Below are 11,389 nucleotides of genomic sequence, written 5' to 3' on the forward strand. Positions count from 1 at the left end.
TGGTTCCAGAGATATGCCAGCTTGAAATTTGAACTTTGACCGCGTGTATCCAAAAAAATAAGCCGAGTTGGGGCTCCATACTGGGGGCATGGGGGGGGGGGGGCACTAGGAGACCCCCTCATGCCCAGAGTATGGAGCCCCAACTCGGCTTCATGACTGAGATACACAGGTTCAAACTCACACATAGACTCTGGTTCACCCTACCTCCAGGTTACTCCCGCCGTTTACCCGCTTCAGAGAACCGCGACTTTGGGCATGGGGGAGCACCACGGCCCACCCTCCTACCGCGTAAGGGGACCAGGGGACCGCCACCCGACTTGGAGCTCCAGGCAGGGACCCCCACCCAGGTCCACCACCCTCTGCCCGACTCGGAGGACCACAGCTCCGGGCAGGGACCCCCACCGTGGTCTACCCTCTGCCCGACTCAGAGAACCAGAGCTCCAGGCAGGGACCCCCACCGTGGTCCACCCTCTAACCCGACTCTGAGAACCAGAGCTCCTGCACAGCCCGGCCTCCACCCGAACCCACGCACCGGCCGAACCCGGGGGTCCCACACTTAAGCCCGGGCATTACTGTCCCAGCCACCCCGCGCCACCAGAGAACCGGGCCACTGGTAACCCGAAATCGACTTAGGCTATGGCGGCTTCAGGAGAGTTCCAGGGTGGAGGAGGGACCCGATCAGCTCTCCTATCCGCCTCGGGGAACCAGGGGCCCGGCAGTGGACCCCCACCGTGGTCCACCCTCTAACCCGACTCAGAGAACCAGAGCTCCAGGCAGGGACCCCCACCATGGTCCACCCTTTGCCTAACTCAGAGAACCACAGCTCCGGGTAGGGACCCCCACCAAGGTCCAACCTCTGCCTGACTCGGAGGACCACAGCTCCGGGCAGGGACCCCCACCAAGGTCCACCCTCTGCCCGACTCGGAGAACCAGAGCTCCGGGCAGGGACCCCCACCAAGGTCCACCCACTGCCCGACTCGGAGAACCAGAGCTCCAGGCAGGGACCCCCACCGTGGTCCACCCTCTGCCCGACTCAGAGAACCAGAGCTCCAGGCAGGGACCCCCACCAAGGTCCACCCTCTGCCCGACTCGGAGAACCAGAGCTCCAGGCAGGGACCCCCACCGTGGTCTACCCTCTGCCCGACTCAGAGAACCAGAGCTACCCCACCGCACCCTCACCTGCGCACCGGCCGGACCCGGGGGTCCCACACTTAAGCCCGAGCATTGGAGCCCACCTGTAACTTATTTGACAGAGCCCCTATAGGCTTCCCCCGGACAGTACATTAATGGGTCATATTTCATAATTACAGTTATTTTATGAGGCACAACCTACTGTACACCACTCAGGGGACACAGCTCCACACACTGATGTACATTACAGCCATTAATTATGCATAATTTGCATAAAATTCAACCGTCCACAGACAGCCTATAGGGGACCTGTCAAATAGGTTACAGGTTGGATGCTGTTTTTGACTTAGAAATTTTCAGCGGGTGAATCCCTGTAAAGAGTTGGGGATTTCATCACATGTGGTCATCACATGTGGTTCATCACATGTCACAACCCCGGAGTATGGACCTCCAAGTCGGCTTGGTTTTCGAGATACACCCGGTCAAAGCTGGACAGGAAGTGGCCGTATCTCGGAACCGGAAGTGCCCAGGAGCTGGCACTTTAGGCTGTTCGTGGACACAGTGATGAAGAATAGGCTGTTAGGTGGCACTTTAGGCTGTTCGTGGACATAGTGATGGAGAATAGGCACTTAGGTGGCACTTTAGGCTGTTCGTGGACACAGTGATGGAGAATAGGCACTTAGGTGGCACTTTAGGCTGTTCGTGGACATAGTGATGGAGAATAGGCACTTAGGTGGCACTTTAGGCTGTTCGTGGACATAGTGATGGAGAATAGGCACTTAGGTGGCACTTTAGGCTGTTCATGGACATAGTGATGGAGAATAGGCACTTAGGTGGCACTTTAGGCTGTTCGTGGACATAGTGATGAAGAATAGGCTGTGAGGTGGCACTTTAGGCTGTTCGTGGACACCGTGATGAAGAATAGGCACTTAGGTGGCACTTTAGGCTGTTCGTGGACACTGTGATGAAGAATAGGCTGTGAGGTGGCACTTTAGGCTGTTCGTGGACATAGTGATGGAGAATAGCCACTTAGGTGGCACTTTAGGCTGTTCGTGGACACTGTGATGAAGAATAGGCTGTGAGGTGGCACTTTAGGCTGTTTGTGGACATAGTGATGGAGAATAGGCACTTAGGTGGCACTTTAGGCTGTTCGTGGACATAGGCAAGGCAAGGCAAGGCAAGGCAAGTTTATTTATATAGCACATTTCATACACAATGGTAATTCAAAGTGCTTTACATAGAAGAAATTAAAATAATCAAAAGAAATAAGAATAATTAAAACAGTTTAGAGTAAAAAATAAAAATAAAATAAAATACAGTGCAAACAGTCGGACGAACAGTGGCACAGTGCTCATTCAGTAAATGCAATGTTAAACAGAAGTGTTTTGAGTCTGGATTTGAATGTGGCTACTGTAGGAGCACACCTGATCTCTTCTGGAAGCTGGTTCCAGCTACGGCTGGCATAATAGCTAAAAGCGGACTCTCCTTGCTTTGAGTGAACCCTTGGTATTTCTAGTTGATGTGATCCTAATGATCTCAGTGATCTGTTGGGTTTATATTCAGTGAGCATATCTGTAATGTATTGAGGTCCTAGGCCATTAAATGATTTATATACCAGTAATAATACTTTAAAATCAATCCTAAATGTGACTGGGAGCCAGTGTAAAGACCTGAGGACTGGTGTGATATGTTCATATTTTCTGGTTCTGCTCAGGATCCTGGCGGCAGCGTTCTGTACGAGCTGCAACTGTCTTATGGTCTTTTTGGGAAGGCCAGTGAGGAGTCCATTACAATAATCCACCCTGCTGGTGATGAAAGCATGCACAATTTTCTCTAAGTCTTGACTGGAAACAAAGCATCTAATTCTTGCAATATTTTTCAGATGATAGTATGCTGATTTAGTTATTGCTTTGACATGACTACTGAAGCTAAGGTCTGACTCTAGAGACACACCAAGATTCCTGACTTGATTTTTAGTTGTTTGACCTCTAGAGTGGAGGTATGCATTCACCTTGAGAACTTCATCTTTGTTTCCAAACGCAATGACTTCAGTTTTGTCTTTGTTTAACTGAAGAAAGTTTTGGCACATCCAGCTGTTGACTTCATCAATGCATTGGAACAGGGAGTCAATGGGGCTGTAATCGTTAGGCGATAGGGCTAAGTAGATCTGTGTGTCGTCTGCATAGCTGTGGTAAGAGATTTGGTTCTTTCTCATTATTTGGCTCATTGGAAGCATGTACAGGTTGAATAGGAGTGGCGCAAGAATTGAGCCTTGAGGAACTCCGCATGTCATGGATGTCCACTCAGACTTATGGTCTCCTATACTCACATAATAACCTCTCGCTTCTAAGTATGACCTGAACCATTTTAGGACTATCCCAGAAAGACCCACCCAGTTTTCCAGCCTGTCAAGAAGTATGTTGTGATCAACAGTGTCAAATGCAGCACTGAGGTCGAGTAGTACCAGCACTGATAATTTGCCTGTATCAGTATTTAAGCGAATATCGTTAATTATCTTTATGAGCGCTGTCTCTGTGCTGTGATGCGATCGGAAACCAGATTGAAAATTGTCAAAGTATCCATTCGAGCTTAAGAATTTGTTCAGCTGATTGAAAACAACTTTTTCAATGATCTTGCCAATGAAAGGAAGATTTGAGATCGGTCTATAATTGCTTAATATAGTCTTATCAAGATTACTCTTTTTTAGGAGGGGTTTGACAACTGCAGTTTTCAGGGAGTTTGGAAAACTTCCAGAGAGAAGTGAGGCATTTACCACTTCTAGGAGATCTGCTTCTAAGCTGTTTAACACACTTTTGAAGAAAGATGTGGGAAGAGCGTCAAGGGCGCAGGTTGATGTTTTAAGGTGCTGTACGGTTTCTTCCAAAATTTTGCCATCAATTTCTTTGAAATCAGACATAGTAACTTTCTCAGGTTGTGGTCTGATCTGTCTGACCCCAGTGCAACTCAAGGATGTGCTGATCACCTTTCTGATATTATTGATTTTCTCAGAGAAGAAAGAAGCAAACTCACTGCACTTGCTGTCTGAGAGCATTTCACTGGGAATCTGGCTCGGGGGGTTCGTTAATCTTTCTACAGTAGCAAAAAGAGTGCGTGTGTTGTTTAAGTTGCTGTTAATAATATTTGAGAAGAAAGTCTGTCTAGCTTTGCCTAATTCCATATTGAAAGCATGGATGGTGTCTTTGTAGATGTTATAGTGGACTACAAGTTTTGTCTTCCGCCACATGCGCTCTGCTTTTCTGCATTGTCTTTTCATATTTTGCACTGCTGTTGAGTTTCTCCAGGGTGCCTTTTGTCTACCACTCTTCCTGACCTTCACAGGAGCAATATCATCAATTACACTTTTAACTTTTGAGTTAAAAGAATCAAGGAGAAAATCAACAGAGTCAGCAGATATGCTTGGTGTTAAAGATATAGCCTTCATAAATAGTACACTAGTGTTCTCATTTAAGCATCTCTTTTTGACAGGCACAGATCGAGCTTCAATGGCAGGAGAGATCAATATATCAAAGAAAATACAGAAATGATCAGACAGTGCTACATCCTTAATAACAATCGATGAAATGTTTAGACCCTTACTGATAAGTAAATCTAGAGTGTGTCCACGATTGTGTGTCGGTCCATGTACATGCTGAGTCAGATCAAAAGTTTTTAAAACAGTTTTGATTTCTTTTGCCATATTGTTTTCTGCATTGTCTATGTGGATGTTGAAATCTCCGGCAATAGCAAAACAGTCAAACTCTGAGGAAATGGTTGATAACAGTTCTGTAAAATCCTCAGCAAAGGCTGAAGAGTATTTTGGAGGCCTGTAAACAATGATTAGTAAAATGCGTGGAGCACCTTTTAACACAATACCCAGATATTCAAAAGACGGGTAATTACCAAATGATATTTGCTTACATGGATAGACATCTTTAAAAAGAGCAGCTACTCCCCCACCTCTCCTACCCGCTCTGCAGACACTCATAAAAGTGAAGTTAGGAGGTGATGTTTCATTGAGGACAGTTGCACTGCAGTTGTCTTCTAGCCAAGTTTCATTTAGAAACATAAAATCCAGGTTGTATGTGGTTATTAAGTCATTGACTAGAAGTGATTTATTTTTAAGTGAGCAGATGTTTAAGAGTGCTAACTTAACAGTCTTACTTTTTGTCCGCACAGCAGTCTTAGTTTGGCGTGTAATAGGCACCAGATTAGATGGGTTTGCTGTACGGCTTTTGAAGGCCTTAGACTTTCTATCATGTAATCGAACAGCAATAGAGAAAGATACAGGCACACAGGGTTCCCGCTTGTTCTGTAAACATTTGAGAAAGTTACTGTTATCATAGCGGGGACCCGACACATATCAATGAGAGCTGGTATCAGTTGTTTTTAGTTCACCTCGAGCAGAAGGAGGAGGGTGTGAGCCCTGTCGTTGTGGCAGAGCCCGAAGAACTCTTGCAGGAGGAGGGGGAGGGCGAGCGGGGCCCGCTGGCTTTGGTGGTTTTGGGGCCTGCCGTTTTTTGGTTGATATCTGGGGGCTAGCAAAAGAATGGGATAGTTTGGTTCCAGCAAAGACCAGTTTTTCCATTCTCTCTGAGAAGCACAGAAGTGGAGATGCTGGAGATAGAGATAGCGTGTCTGGTGAGAGGGGCTGTTGTTGTTCTGGTGTGATCGGAGGCTGTAATATGCTGTCCTGGTTTCCCTGGCTGTTTTCCAGGAAGTCGTCCTTGGGTGTTGAATCTTGGAGCAGTTCTAGTATGTCACAGTCTGTCTGTGGGCAGGGCTCAGCTGAGATTGTGTCCGTGAGCAGAAGTTGTTGTGGCTGAGTGGTGTTATCATTGTCCTTGTGTGACGTGTCAACCGCATGTCCATTCAGGTGCTGGAGTGAAGTCCTGTGGTCATTCATACTGTGTCCAGGTGTGTGTGTGCCATTCAGGTTGAGTGGATTGGCACACACTGCAGAAGGATGATTGAGGGAGAAGTAGATATTGTCCTTTAGCACTCTTGAACCAAGTTTGTTTGGGTGGTGTCCGTCCTGTTGGAACAGTTGCCTCTGACTCCAGAAAAGATTGAAGTTGTCAATGAAGTTCACTCCTTTTATATTGCAGGTTTTTTGGAGCCATGTATTAAGCCCAAGCAACCGTGAAAACCTGTTTGTTCCTCTTGCTGGGAGTGGTCCACTGATGAATGTTTGTACTTTCAGTCTTTTAAGTGTTTCAAGAAGTTCATTGAAATCCTTCTTAAGGAGTTCTGACTGCTCTTTATGAATATCATTTTTCCCCACATGAATGATGAGTCGATTTGCAGTCTTATGTTTCATCAGAATGTTCTCAAGTTCCCTGTTTACATCAGAAGTTGTTGCTTGCGGAAGGCAGCACGTAGTTGTATCCCTGCTACTAGTGTGTCGGATAATTGAATCACCCACTATCAGAGTCGTGTGCTCGGCTAGGCTCTGAGCTCTGTGCCGCTGTCTGCTCGACCTTGAGCGCAAGTTAGCATCAGTGTTAGCTACTGGCTTATTCAGTCTGTGTTCGATCACATTCATCACGTTTGGAGATTCCTCATTTACATTTACATAGTGATGGAGAATAGGCACTTAGGTGGCACTTTAGGCTGTTCGTGGATATAGTGATGGAGAATAGGCACTTAGGTGGCACTTTAGGCTGTTCGTGGACACTGGGATGAAGAATAGGCTGTGAGGTGGCACTTTAGGCTGTTCGTGGACACTGTGATGGAGAATAGGCACTTAGGTGGCACTTTAGGCTGTTCGTGGACATACTGATGAAGAATAGGCTGTGAGGTGGCACTTTAGGCTGTTCGTGGACATAGTGATGAAGAATAGGCTGTGAGGTGGCACTTTAGGCTGTTCGTGGACATAGTGATGGAGAATAGGCACTTAGGTGGCACTTTAGGCTGTTCGTGGACATACTGATGAAGAATAGGCTGCGAGGTGGCACTTTAGGCTGTTCGTGGACACCGCGATGAAGAATAGGCTGTGAGGTGGCACTTTAGGCTGTTCGTGGACACCGTGATGAAGAATAGGCACTTAGGTGGCACTTTAGGCTGTTCGTGGATATAGTGATGGAGAATAGGCACTTAGGTGGCACTTTAGGCTGTTCGTGGACACTGGGATGAAGAATAGGCTGTGAGGTGGCACTTTAGGCTGTTCGTGGACACTGTGATGGAGAATAGGCACTTAGGTGGCACTTTAGGCTGTTCGTGGACATACTGATGAAGAATAGGCTGTGAGGTGGCACTTTAGGCTGTTCGTGGACATAGTGATGAAGAATAGGCTGTGAGGTGGCACTTTAGGCTGTTCGTGGACATAGTGATGGAGAATAGGCACTTAGGTGGCACTTTAGGCTGTTCGTGGACACAGTGATGAAGAATAGGCTGTGAGGTGGCACTTTAGGCTGTTCGTGGACATACTGATGAAGAATAAGCTGTGAGGTGGCACTTTAGGCTGTTCGTGGACATACTGATGAAGAATAGGCTGTGAGGTGGCACTTTAGGCTGTTCGTGGACATAGTGATGGAAAATAGGCACTTAGGTGGCACTTTAGGCTGTTCGTGGACATACTGATGAAGAATAGGCTGTGAGGTGGCACTTTAGGCTGTTCGTGGATATAGTGATGGAGAATAGGCACTTAGGTGGCACTTTAGGCTGTTCGTGGACATACTGATGAAGAATAAGCTGTGAGGTGGCACTTTAGGCTGTTCGTAGATATAGTGATGGAGAATAGGCACTTAGGTGGCACTTTAGGCTGTTCGTGGACATACTGATGAAGAATAGGCTGCGAGGTGGCACTTTAGGCTGTTCGTGGACACCGCGATGAAGAATAGGCTGTGAGGTGGCACTTTAGGCTGTTCGTGGACACCGTGATGAAGAATAGGCACTTAGGTGGCACTTTAGGCTGTTCGTGGACACCGTGATGAAGAATAGGCACTTAGGTGGCACTTTAGGCTGTTCGTGGACATAGTGATGGAGAATAGGCACTTAGGTGGCACTTTAGGCTGTTCGTGGACACCCCTCTACCCGATTTGGAGAACCAGAGCTCCGGGCTGGGACCCCCACCTTGGGCCACCCTCTGCCCGACTTGGAGAACCAGAGCTCCGGGCTGGGACCCCCACCTTGGACAACCCTCTGCCCGACTTGGAGAACCAGAGCTCCGGCCTGGGACCCCCACCTTGGACAACCCTCTGCCCGACTCGGAGATCCAGAGCTCCTGCACAACTTGGGCCTCCACCATCACCTGTGCACCGGCCGAACCCGGGGGTCCCACACTTAAGCCCGGGCATTAGTGTCCCAGCCACCCCGCGCCACCAGAGAACCGGGCCACTGGTAACCCAAAATTAATTTAGGTTTTGGCGGCCGGCCTGGTTCCCTGGTTCCGTACGGCCGGGGTTCTTCGGCCTCAGGCTGACTCAGGGATCCAGGGCTCTGGGCAGGGACCCCCACCGTGGTCCACCCTCTGCCCGACTCAGAGAACCAGAGCTACCCCACTGCACCCTCACCTGCGCACCGGCCGAACCCGGGGGTCCCACACTTAAGCCCGGGCATTACTGTCCCAGCCACCCCGCGCCACCAGAGAACCAGGCCACTGGTAACCCAAAATTAACTTAGGTTTTGGCAGCTAGCCCGGTTCTATGGCTCCGCACGGCCGGAGTTCTTCGGCCTCAGGCCGACTCACAGATCCAGGGCTCTGGGCAGGGACCCCCAACTATGTCCACCATCTGCCCAGAGCCCTGGATCTGGAGTTCTTCGGCCTCAGGCCGACTCACAGATCCAGGGCTCTGGGCAGGGACCCCCAACTATGTCCACCATCTGCCCAGACTTGAAGAACCAGAGCTCCGGGCTGGGAGCCCCAGCTTGGTCCACCCTCTGACCGACTTTGAGAACCAGAGCTCCAGGCTGGGACCCCCACCTTGGGCCACCCTCTGCCCGACTTGGAGACCCAGAGCTCCAGGCAGGGACCCCCACCTTAGTCCACCGTCTGACCGACTTGGAGAACCAGCGCTCCGGGCTGGGACCCCCACCTTGGTTCACCTTCTGCCCGGCTCAGAGTGCCCACTGGCTGGGCTTGGATTGCTCCTGGAGGCCCTCTCCCTCCAGGACTTCCAGGGCTCCATGGAATGGCCCGATTCAGATTGTATCCCCAGCCATATTGACTCTGAGTGGGTGTCACAATGGTCTGTGGGAGGGTGACGTGTCCCTCAACCACACTCACCTTCTCCCATACAACCCCGAAGGCCCGTTTTAGGGCCGTCTTAGCTCCAGGTCGAGCTCCAGGGGTGGCGGTTAAATCTGCCTTTGACCCAGGAAAGGCCACCCTTCCCGGGGCAGGCCGAGGAGTCACGAGTGTATGGAGCCCCACAGGTAATGCACATTGGACTTGGGTTTTGGAGCTACTTTGCCCGACTCAGAGAACCAGAGCTCCAGACAGGGACCCCCACCGTGGTCCACCCTCTGCCCGACTCTGAGAACCAGAGCTACCCCACAGCCCCGGCCTCCACCCTCACCCACGCACCGGCCGAACCCGGGGGTCCCACACTTAAGCCCGGGCATTACTGTCCCAGCCACCCCGCGCCACCAGAGAACCAGGCCACTGGTAACCCAAAATTAACTTAGGTTTTGGCGGTTGGCCCGGTTCGCTGGTTCCCTGCGGCCAGGGATCTCCAGCCTCAGCCCGACTCGGGGATCCAGGGCTCCGGGCAGGGACCCCCACCTTGGTCCACCCTCTACCCGACTTGGAGAACCAGAGCTCCGGGCTGGGACCTCCACCTTGGTCCATCCTCTGCCCGACTTGGAGAACCAGAGCTCCGGGCTGGGACCCCCCACCTTGGTCCACCCTCTGCCCGACTTGGAGAACCAGAGCTCCGGGCTGGGACCCCCAACTTGGTCAACCCTCTGCCCGACTTGGAGAACCAGAGCTCCGGGCTGGGACCCCCACCTTGGTACACCCTCTGCCCGACTTGGAGAACCAGAGCTTCAGGCTGGGAGCCCCAGCTTGGTCCACCCTCTGCCCGACTTGGAGACCCAGAGCTCCAGGCTGGGACCCCCACCTTAGTCCACCCTCTGACCGACTTGTAGAACCAGCGCTCCGGGCTGGGACCCCCACCTTGGTTCACCCTCTGCCCGACTCAGAGTGCCCACTGGCTGGGCTTGGATTGCTCCTGGATGCCCTCTACCTCCAGGACTTCCAGGGCTCCATGGCATGGCCCGATTTAGATTGTATCCCCAGCCATATTGACTCTGAGTGGGTGTCACAATGGTCTGTGGGAGGGTGCCTTGTCCCTCAACCACACTCACCTTCTCCCATACAACCCCGAAGGCCCGTTTTAGGACCGTCTTAGCTCCAGGTGGAGCTCCAGGTGTTAAATCTGCCTTTGACCCAGGAAAGGCCACCCTTCCCGGGGCAGGCCGAGGAGTCACGAGGGAATGGAGCCCCACGGGTAACGCACATTGGACTTAGGTTTTGGAGCTACTTTGGCTCCAGAGGAAAATTCCTCCATGGGCATTTGAGCATTATTATTGCCCAGGAGAGCTGCACCTTGCCTGGGATTCAGATTTTAGAAAATCAGCCTGTCTTTTCCTGGAGGTTTCATGGTTTTCCAGTTATTCCCCAGTCAGAGTGCAACCTCTCTGGCTAGGGTCCGACAACTGGACTTAGGTTTTGGAAGGATAACGGGTACTACACAACTGGACTTAGGTTTTGGAAGGATTTATCCCCAGCCAGAGTGCCCCCAGGCTGGGCTTGGTTTGCTCCTGGAGGCCCTCACCCTCCAGGATTTATCCCCAGCCAGAGTGCTCCCAGGCTGGGCTTGGTTTGCTCCTGGAGGCCCTCTCCCTCCAGGACTTCCAGAGCTCCATGGCATGGCCCAATTGAAATTTTATCCCCAGGCAGATTGACTCTGAGTGGGTATCACAATGGTCTGTGGGAGGGTGCCGTGTCCCTCAACCACACTCACCTTCTCCAATACAAACCCGAAGGCCCGTTTTAGGACCGTCTTAGCTCCAGGTGGAGCTCCAGGGGTGGCGGTTAAATCTGCCTTTGACCCAGGAAAGTCCACCCTTCCCGGGGCAGGCCGTGAAGTCACGAGTGTATGGAGCCCCACGGGTACTGCACAACTGGACTTAGGTTTTGGAAGGATTTATCCCCAGCCAGAGTGCCCCCAGGCTGGGCTTGGTTTGCTCCTGGAGGCCCTCACCCTCCAGGATTTATCCCCAGCCAGAGTGCCCCCAGGCTGGGCTTGGTTTGCTC

The sequence above is a fragment of the Phoxinus phoxinus genome (genome assembly GCF_949152265.1).
Source record: "Phoxinus phoxinus genome assembly, chromosome: 4".
NCBI classification, from domain to species: Eukaryota; Metazoa; Chordata; class Actinopteri; order Cypriniformes; family Leuciscidae; genus Phoxinus; species Phoxinus phoxinus.